Source organism: Arachis hypogaea, chromosome 14 (genome assembly GCF_003086295.3).
Source record: "Arachis hypogaea cultivar Tifrunner chromosome 14, arahy.Tifrunner.gnm2.J5K5, whole genome shotgun sequence".
Taxonomy (NCBI): Eukaryota; Viridiplantae; Streptophyta; class Magnoliopsida; order Fabales; family Fabaceae; genus Arachis; species Arachis hypogaea.
This window is the reverse complement of record NC_092049.1, coordinates 36,651,629-36,661,670: the sequence shown is the minus strand read 5'-3', so window position 1 is coordinate 36,661,670 and position 10,042 is coordinate 36,651,629. Positions and strand designations below refer to the sequence as shown.

The 10,042-nt window shown below is 36.8% G+C and overlaps 1 non-coding gene across 1 annotated transcript; it reads right to left on the bottom strand.

Moving 5' to 3' along the window:
- Positions 1-9,045: 9,045 nt before the first annotated feature.
- On the bottom strand, positions 9,046-9,153 carry LOC112745883 (small nucleolar RNA R71). Its single transcript, XR_003173790.1, has one exon. It is a non-coding gene; the product is annotated as a small nucleolar RNA R71 (small nucleolar RNA).
- Between the last annotated feature and the right edge of the window lie 889 nt (positions 9,154-10,042).

Genomic DNA, 10,042 nt, shown 5'->3' with positions numbered 1-10,042 from the left:
TATTTGAGTCATTATTCTTCATTATATACTTGTGGATTGTTGCAAATTGTTTGGCAATTATATATTATTTTCTTTAAAGGGTTGCTTGCATGTTCACTTTAATCCTTTCTATACCTTATTCACCATGCACGCTATGTGTTTGTGAAAAAGCCCATTTGACATTATGCACTTCTCTATGTTATTCTACTATTCAATGCTTGCTTTTCACAAATTCCCTTTACTATTATATTTATTAAATTTAATTGTCAATACAAACGTGATGGTTTGCTACAAAGTAATGCTTGGTCTATGCTACTCACGCCTTTTGCCGGCATGCCAATAAACACCTTGCATTCACTTATCATCATATGCACTAACTATTTTCCATTAATGATCTTTCACATGTATTCATGAGCGTGTGTTAACATCATTTACCTTTTAATGTGCATTTATAACCATCCTTTTTCGTTCTCTTCATTGCTATATATCTCTTTGAATTCAATTTACTCTCTCTTCCCTTTTCAGGATGGCCACCAAGAAAGGAAAAGAGAAAGCTACTCCCAAACCTCCAGCAAGAAGAGGAACTAAAAGAGCACTAGTGGCAGAGCCTTCTTCAACTGCAGTCAAGCCCTCAACAAAAAGAGTTAAGAGGATCATAAAGGTTGATGAAAAGGAGAAAGCCTTTCCAGCAAAGGACACTGCGCGATTTCCAAATCGCTACTGTGAGCAGATGTTCCCTATTCTAGCTGAAAGGAGTTACAACAACGAACACCTTCTTATCCTCCCGCCCAATATTGCTACTTTTGTTGAGCCGCAAATTAAACGTAGACAATGGGGTTTCCTACAGAGACAACAGAAGCAGGTCAATCTTTCTTGGGTAGTCTAGTTCTACTCTAACTTCTACCTGCCTACCCTGCAGTCTATCTTTGTCCGTCAGAAGCAAGTCCCCATTACAGAAGAGGCTATCCAACAAGCTTTGAGTCTTCCCCTTATTCCAGAAGGATTGGACGCCTTTCAAGAAGCCGCACTCAAGCACCAGATGTACCAATTTGACTGGGAAGCTGTTCTCAGAGTTATCGCACTACCTGGCAGCCGTTGGATCTACGGATACCATCATACCCGCCCTAAGGGAATATCAGCTTCAGCACTTACCTTGGAGGCTCGCGCATGGGCACAGATCATGTCTCATTACGTCTTTCCGAGCACTCACGAGTCCTCCTTCACTGCAGACATGGCCGTTCTACTATGGTGCATCCTTACAGACCAGCCTCTGAATCTACCAAGACATATCCGGAATGCCATGGGACACGTACAAATTGCGGGCAACTTACCTTTTCCCGCCTTGGTTTCAGATCTTGTCTCAGCAGCTGGAGTTTCCTACAGAGCTGGAGACACCAAAGCCATGCTTCCACGGGATGATTAATATGTCCCCAATGGAAAGTACCTTCGATTTCCAACAGCCACTACAAGCCTTCCCACTACTCCGGTTGAAGATATCCCTTCTTCAACACCACAAGCACCTACAACAGATGAACTGCTTTAGCAGATAATCATAAGATTGGATCGGCAAGAATAGAAAGCAAAGTTAAGAGAGCGCCGTAACGAACGCCGATTCAAACACCTCAAGGAGCTATTCAAGGGACACTTCCAGGACTCAGACACCCCGGACTCCACTTCTTTTACCAGCACAGGGAGCCATGATGGTCCCAACTGTGGAGATACTGCAACCAGCCCACCCCTGTTCCTGACAGATGGTACCGCGGACGGTGCAATGCCTTAAGTGTGGGGAGGTCGGTCAGTACCTGACTTCCGAAGGTAATTTCTCTTCCCTAGCACCAATAAATTAGGATATTTTAGTTAGTTTTTTCTTTCTTTTATAGAATAGGATAAATTGCATAGTAATAGGTTAGTTGCATGCATGCTCTACTTGATTGAAAAGACAATAAGTTTCTTCTAAGACTCTATCTTTGGAATAAAATTTCACTAATTTTTAAAATTTTTTATGATAAATTTGCTTGAAGTTGTATTTGGAACATGATTATTTTTGAGCTAAAGAACACACAACCTGTGAAGATTTGAGCCTTTATGTATGGTTACATTATTTAACCATAATTATTTTATTCTTGTGTGTTTACTTCTCTATGATTGTAATCTATATTTTGTTTTATCTTATATGTCCAATATTTATTATATTTATATGCTTGCACATGATTGAGGCCATTATTTGTTTAAACTCACTCATCCAAATTAAGCCTACCCTTTTTAATTACCTTTGTTAACCACTTTGAGCCTTTAAATCCTATTTGTTCTATATTTCACCACATTACTAGCCTTAAGCGGAAAAACAATTGTATATCCCAATTTGAATCTTTGGTTAGCTTAAGATAGAATTGTGTGTGCTAGTTAAGTATGGAAAATTGTGGGAACAAAAGTTATTAAGGGAATGTGTCATGTTAATTTAATGGGAATTTGGATACCTGCTCATGTGAAACTATAAGAATTAAAAATCTATGTGCATTGATAAGCTATGTTTATTTTTGCTTCTATTTAAAAAAAATTAATAAATAAATGAATAAGGGGACAAAATTACCCCAATGCTGAATTGAGAATTCAAAGATCAATGCACATATGATAAAAATTAAAATAAAAAGTTGATACATGAGTATGGAATGTAAAAGGGGAATTCTGGGTAGCTAGGTATGAATTCTAAGGTTATGCAAGTTATATAGGTTGGGTTGAAGCTTGGGTTAATTAAAGATTCAATTTATAAGCTCACTTGACCAAACATGTATCCCTACCTACCTTGGCCCCATTACAACCTTGAAAAGACCTCATGATGTTTGCATTGGTATATTAACTGTTGTTGATTGGTTAGGAGAAGAACAAAAGTTAGAAAGCATGATTAGAGAAGGATAGAGTGATTACCCTATACACTAGAGAGATTAGAGCGTACATACATCATCAGTGAGGGTTCAATGCTTGAATTTCCATGTTCCCTGCTTTCATAAGCTATCTTCTTGCACTTTTATCTGTCTTACTGAATAATGATAGAATTAGTGGAAATTGATTTGTAATTGTTTTGAAGAGCTTATTTACTTTTGATCAAGTGGACATGAATCATATAGTTGCATTCATATACATAGGATTGCATTGCATTGCATGAGTTTCTGCATGTTCATACTTATTTACTTTATCTCCTTCAATTAAGCATGAGGACATGCTAATGTTTAAGTGTGGGGAGGTTGATAAACCACTATTTTATGGTTTATATTGTGTTTAATTGTGTGGTTTTATCATGATCCTTACCCACTTATTCATTAATTTAGCATGCATTTATATTTCCTTCCTGAAATTATTACATAATTGAAAACTGCTTCCTAGAGACTTTTAATTATGCATTTTAATTCTCCTTTATTCCATTCGATGCCGTGATCTGTGTGTTAAGCGTTTCAGGCTTTATAAGGCATGAATGAGTTAGAGATTGGAAAGGAAGCTAGCAAAAATGGAAGGAACACAAGAAATTGAGGAGATAACCAGCGAGAAGTGACGCGACCGCATGGCTCATGCGACCGCGCGAAAGAGGAGAAATCGCAGTGACGCGGCAGCGTGGCTCACGCGACCGTGCGGACTGGAAAAGCACGAGCGACGCGGAGGCGTGGACGACACGAACGCGTGGCAAGGAAAAGCACGAATGACGCGTCCGCATAGATGACGCGATCGCGTGACATGCGTGATCTGCATAATCTGCAGGATTTGCTGGGGGCAATTTTGGACCCTATTTTGACCCAGTTTTCGGCCCAGAACAGCAGACTAGAGCCAGAGAACATGCAGAAACCAAAAACAACAATTCATTCTACACAGTTTTAGTTTTTTAGTTCTAGTTTTACTCCTCCCCTAGGTTTTTCTCTCTAAACATTGATAGTTCTTAGGATTTTATTTTCTCTAGCTTTTTGCATTGGGATATTGAGAAGAGTTATTACCTCATCAAGACTTCGTCATTCTAGTTCGTTTTCTTTACTTGGCTTACTCTTCCATGTTCCTTGCTTTGTTTAATTTTACCATTGGAATATTTTTAGGATTATTTAATACAAGGATCACTTTTATTTTTAATTGACTATTTTAATTTTTATTTACAATGTCTTTCTTTAATTCCTTTTTATATGCTATGAATTTTACCTTTACAATGAGTGAGTAGTTCCCTAACTTTATGGGGAGTTGATTGAAAGGAACCCTTGAGTTGGAAGATTCAAGAGAAAGATTGTAATTGGGTTATTGTTGGTTTGCTCTCTAATTCCTGACACCAATCCTCCCAAGAGTAGATTGGGACTTGTGGATAGAACAGTATTCCAACTTGTTTTACCTTCCCTTACTTAGTAAAGGATAACTAAACGAAATAACTCTCAATTGTCAATTAATCTTAAGAGTGTTCCATCAAGAATAGGGCTTCCATGTAATCAACTCCCAATCAAGGCTTTTATTTACATTATTCAATTTCATCAATTTAATTTCCTGTTTACTCAACTCAAACCTTTTCGAAAACATCTGATTAATAAAATAGCACCCTTTCCTGCAACTCGTTGGGAGACGACCTGGGATTCATACTCCCAGTATTTTAAATTTCAATTTTCTGTGACACCTTTCTAAATTGAGCGGTGGATTTCTGGCGAGTTAAGAACTATACTTCCAACGCATATATTCTAATAATTTTTAATTCACCAATTTCTGCCTGCATCACACGCCCAGGAAGATTTTTAAAAGTGTGCGTACGGACACCCCTGTGCATACGCACAGGTACAAAAATTCACAAGTCTGTTCACTCACATAAACTGTGCTAGCGTCCCTAACAGACTGACCTTCCCAACGTGTGCATGCGCACAGGGCTATGCGTACTGATGAGCGGATAATTTATACGCTTTTTGGTGTTGTTTTTAGTATGTTTTTAGTAGAATCTGGTTACTTTTAGGGATGTTTTCATTAGTTTTTATGTTAAATTCACATTTCTGGACTTTACTATGAGTTTGTGTGTTTTTCTGTGATTTCAGGTATTTTTTGGCTGAAATTGAGGGACTTGAGCAAAAATCAGATTCAGAGGTGGAAGAAGGACTGCTGATGCTGTTGGATTCTGACCTTCCTGCACTCAAAATAAATTTTCTGGAGCTACAGAACTCAAAATGACGCACTTCTAATTGCGTTGGAAAGTAGACATCCAGGGCTTTCCAGAAATATATAATAGTCCATACTTTGCTCAAGTTTAGATGACGCAAACTGGCGTTCAACGCCAGCTCTCTGCCCAATTCTGGCGTCCAGCGCCAGAAACAAGTTGCAAAGTGGAGTTCAACGCCCAAAATTGCACAAAAGCTGGCGTTCAACTCCAAGAATGACCTCTCCACGTGTAGACTTCAAGCTCAGCCCAAGAACACAACAAGTGGGCCCCGGAAGTGGATTTATGCATCAATTACTTACTTCTGTAAACCCTAGTAGCTAGTTTATTATAAATAGGACATTTTATTACTGTATTAGACATCTTTTGAATATCTTTTGATCTTTTTTTAGATCTCTAGACCTCCATGGGAGGCTGGCCACTCGGCCATGCTTATCCTATATTCACTTATGTATTTTCATACGGTAGAGTTTCTGCACTCCATAGATTAAGGTGTGGAGCTCTGCTGTTCCTCAAACATTAATGCAAAGTTCTACTATTTTTCTATTCAATTCAACTTATTCCGCTTCTAAGATATTCATTCGCACTTCAACCTGAATGTGATGAATGTGACAATCATCATCATTCCCCCACAAACATGTGCCTGACAACCACTTCCGTTCCACCTTAGATTGAATGAGTATCTCTTGGATCTCTTAATCAGAATCTTCGTGGTATAAGCTAGATTGATGGCGGCATTCATGAGAGTCCGGAAAGTCTAAACCTTGTCTGTGGTATTCTGAGTAGGACTCTGGGATTGAATGACTGTGACGAACTTCAAACTCGCGAGTGCTGGGCGTAGTGACAGACGCAAAAGGAGGGTGAATCCTATTCCAGTATGATCGAGAACCTCAGATGATTAGCCGTGCTGTGACAGAGCATTTGGACCATTTTCACAAGAGGATGTGATGCAGCCATTGACAAGGGTGATGCCTCAAGACGATTAGCCATGCAGTGACAGCACATCGGACCATTTTCCAGAGAGGATAAAAAGTAGCCATTGATAACGGTGATGTCCTTACATAAAGTCAGCCATGGAAAGGAGTAGGATTGATTGGATGAAGACAGCAGGAAAGCAGAGGTTCAGAGGAACGAAAGCATCTCTATGCGCTTATCTGAAATTCTCACCAATGATTTACATAAGTATTTCTATCCTTATTTTATTATATATTTTCGAAAACTCCATAACTATTTTATATCCGCCTGACTGAGACTTACAAGATGACCATAGCTTGCTTCATACCAACAATCTCCGTGGGATCGACCCTTACTCACGTAAGGTTTATTACTTGGACAACCCAGTGCACTTGCTGGTTAGTTGTGCGAAGTTGTGATAAAAAGTTGAGATTACAATTGAGCGTACCATGTTGATGGCGCCATTGATGATCACAATTTCGTGCACCAAGTTTTTGGCGCCGTTGCCGGGGATTGTTCGAGTTTGGACAACTGACGGTTCATCTTGTTGCTCAGATTAGGTAATTTTCTTTTTGTTTTCTTTTCAAAAATTTTTCAAAAATCTTTCAAATTTTCTCCTTTGTTTTCGAAAAAAAAAATTTTTAAAAAAATAAATGTTTTCAAAAAAATATATTTTTCTTCAGAATTTTTAAGAATGAATTCTAGTGTTTCATGATGATTTGATTGAATCCTTGCTGGCTGTAAAGCCATGTCCAAATCTTTTGGACTGGGGCTTCAACTTATCATCACAAGAGCTTGTTGATTCTCACACACTTAGTTGCTCTATACATGAAAAGTATAAATATATTCTAAAGCTTGACTGGCTATTAAGCCATGTCTAACCCTCAGATTGGAGCTTTAGACTAAGATTGCAAGATTCCTGGAATTCATATTAAAAATTTTGGAATCCTTATTTTTCTTTTCCAAAATGATTTTAGAAAAAAATTAAAAGAAAATACAAAAATTCATAAAATCATAAAAATAAAAAATATTTCATGTTTCTTGTTTGAGTCTTGAGTTAAGTTGAAAGTTTGGTGTCAATTGCATATTCATCTTGCATTTTTCGAAAAATTCATGCATTCATAGTGTTCTTCATGATCTTCAAGTTGTTCTTGGTAAGTCTTCTTGTTTGATCTTGATGTTTTCATGTTTTGTGTCTTTTCTTGTTTTTCATATGCATTCTTGCATTCATAGTGTCTATACATGAAAAATTTTTAAGTTTGGTGTCTTGCATGTTTTCTTTGCATTAAAAATTTTTCAAAAATAAGTTCTTGATGTTCATCTTGACATTCAAAGTGTTCTTGGTGTTCATCTTGACATTCATAGCATTCTTGCATGCATTCATTGTTTTGATCCAAAATTTTCATGCATTGAGTCTTTTTCATGTTTTTCTCTCTCATCATTAAAAATTAAAAAAAAAATCAAAAAATATCTTTCCTTTTTTCTCTCTCAAAATTTCAAAAATTTGTATTGACTTTTTCAAAATTTTTTAAAAATTCAATTGTTTCTTATGAGTCAAATCAAATTTTCAATTTAAAAATCTTATCTTTTTCAAAATCTTTTTCAAAAATCATATCTTTTTCACTCTTCTTATTTATTTTCGAAAATTTTTAAAATATTTTTCAAAAATCTTTTTCTTATCTTTATCTCATAATTTTCGAAAATAACATCATCAATTAATGTTTTGATTCAAAAATTTCAAGTTTGTTACTTGCTTGTTAAGAAAGATTCAAACTTTAAGTTCTAGAATCATATTTTGTGATTTCTTGTGAATCAAGTCATTAATTGTGATTTTAAAAATCAAATCTTTTTCAAAACTAATTTCAATCATATCTTTTCAAAAATATCTTATTATCTTATATTTTTCAAAATCTTATCTTTTTCAAAAATTTGATTTCAAAATACCTTTTCTAACTTCCTAACTTCTTATCTTTTCAAAATTTGTTTCAACTAACTAACTAACTTTTTGTTTGTTTCTTATCTTTTTCAAAACTACCTAACTAACTCTCTCTCTCTAATTTTCGAAAATATCTTCCCTCTTTTTCAAAAATTCTTTTTAATTAACTAATTATTTTAATTTTTGATTTTAATTTTCGAAAACTACTAACCTTTTTCAAAAACTATTTTCAAAAATCACTAACTCTTTTTCAAAAAAATTATTTTCAAAATTTTCCCTCTCTCATCTTATTCTATTTATTTATTCATCCACTAACATCTCCTCCTCACATCACTCACCAAAAATCCGAACTCCCCCCCTCTCTCTCTGAGTTCAGATTTTCTTCTTCTTTTCTTCTACTCACACAAGGACCTCTATACTGTGGTATAAAGGATCCCTATTATTATTATTATTATTTTTTCTGTGCCCTCTTCTTTGTCATATGAGCAGGAGCAAGGACAAGAATATTCTTGTTGAAGCAGATCCAGAACCTGAAAGGACTCTGAAGAGGAAACTAAGAGAAGCTAAATTACAACAATCCAGAGATAAACTTTCAGAAATTTTCGAACAGGAAGAGGAGATGGCAGCCGAAAATAATAATAATGAAAAGAGGATGCTTGGTGACTTTACTGCACCAAATTCCAATTTACATGGAAGAAGCATCTCCATTCCTGCTATTGGAGCAAACAATTTTGCGCTGAAACCTCAGCTAGTTTCTCTGATGCAGCAGAACTGCAAGTTTCATGGACTTCCATCTGAAGATCCTTTTCAGTTCTTAACTAAATTCTTGCAGATCTGTGATACTGTTAAGACTAATGGAGTAAATCCTGAAGTCTACAGGCTCATGCTTTTCCCTTTTGCTGTAAGAGACAGAGCTAGAGTGTGGTTGGACTCTCAACCCAAAGACAGCCTGAACTCTTGGGATAAGCTGGTCACGGCTTTCTTGGCCAAGTTCTTTCCTCCTTAAAAGCTGAGCAAGCTTAGAGTGGATGTTCAAACCTTCATACAGAAAGAAGGTGAATCCCTTTATGAAGCTTGGGAAAGATACAAGCAGCTGACCAAAAAGTGTCCTTCTGACATGCTTTCAGAATGGACCATCCTGGATATATTCTATGATGGTTTATCTGAGCTATCAAAGATGTCATTGGATACTTCTGCAGGTGGATCCATTCACCTAAAGAAAACGCCTGCAGAAGCTCAAGAACTCATTGACATGGTTGCTAATAACCAGTTCATGTACACTTCTGAGAGGAATCCTGTGAGTAATGGGACGCCTATGAAGAAGTGAGTTCTTGAAATTGATACTCTGAATGCCATATTGGCTCAGAACAAAATATTGACTCAGCAAGTCAATATGATTTCTCAGAGTCTGAATGGAATGCAAGCTGCATCCAACAGTACTCAAGAGGCATCTTCTGAAGAAGAAGCTTATGATCCTGAGAACCCTGCAATAGCAGAGGTGAATTACTTAGGTGAACCTTATGGAAACACCTATAATCCATCATGGAGAAATCATCCAAATCTCTCATGGAAGGATCAACAAAAGCCTCAACAAGGCTTTAATAATGGTGGAAGATACAGGTTTAGCAATAGCAAGCCTTTTCTATCATCCACTCAGCAACAGATAGAGAACTCTGAACAAAATACCTCTAAATTAGCAAACTTAGTCTCTGATCTATCTAAGGCCACTGTAAGTTTCATGAATGAAACAAGGTCCTCCATTTAAAATTTGGAGGCACAAGTGGGCCAGCTGAGTAAAAGGATCACTGAAATCCCTCCTAGTACTCTCCCAAGCAATACAGAAGAGAATCCAAAAGGAGAATGCAAGGCCATTGAATTAATTACCATGGCCGAACCTGTAAGGGTGGGAGAGGACGTGAATCCCAGTGAGGAAAACCTCCTTGGACGCCCAGTGATCAATAAGGAGCTTCCCTCTGAGGAACCAAAAGAATCTGAGGCTCAACTAGAGACCA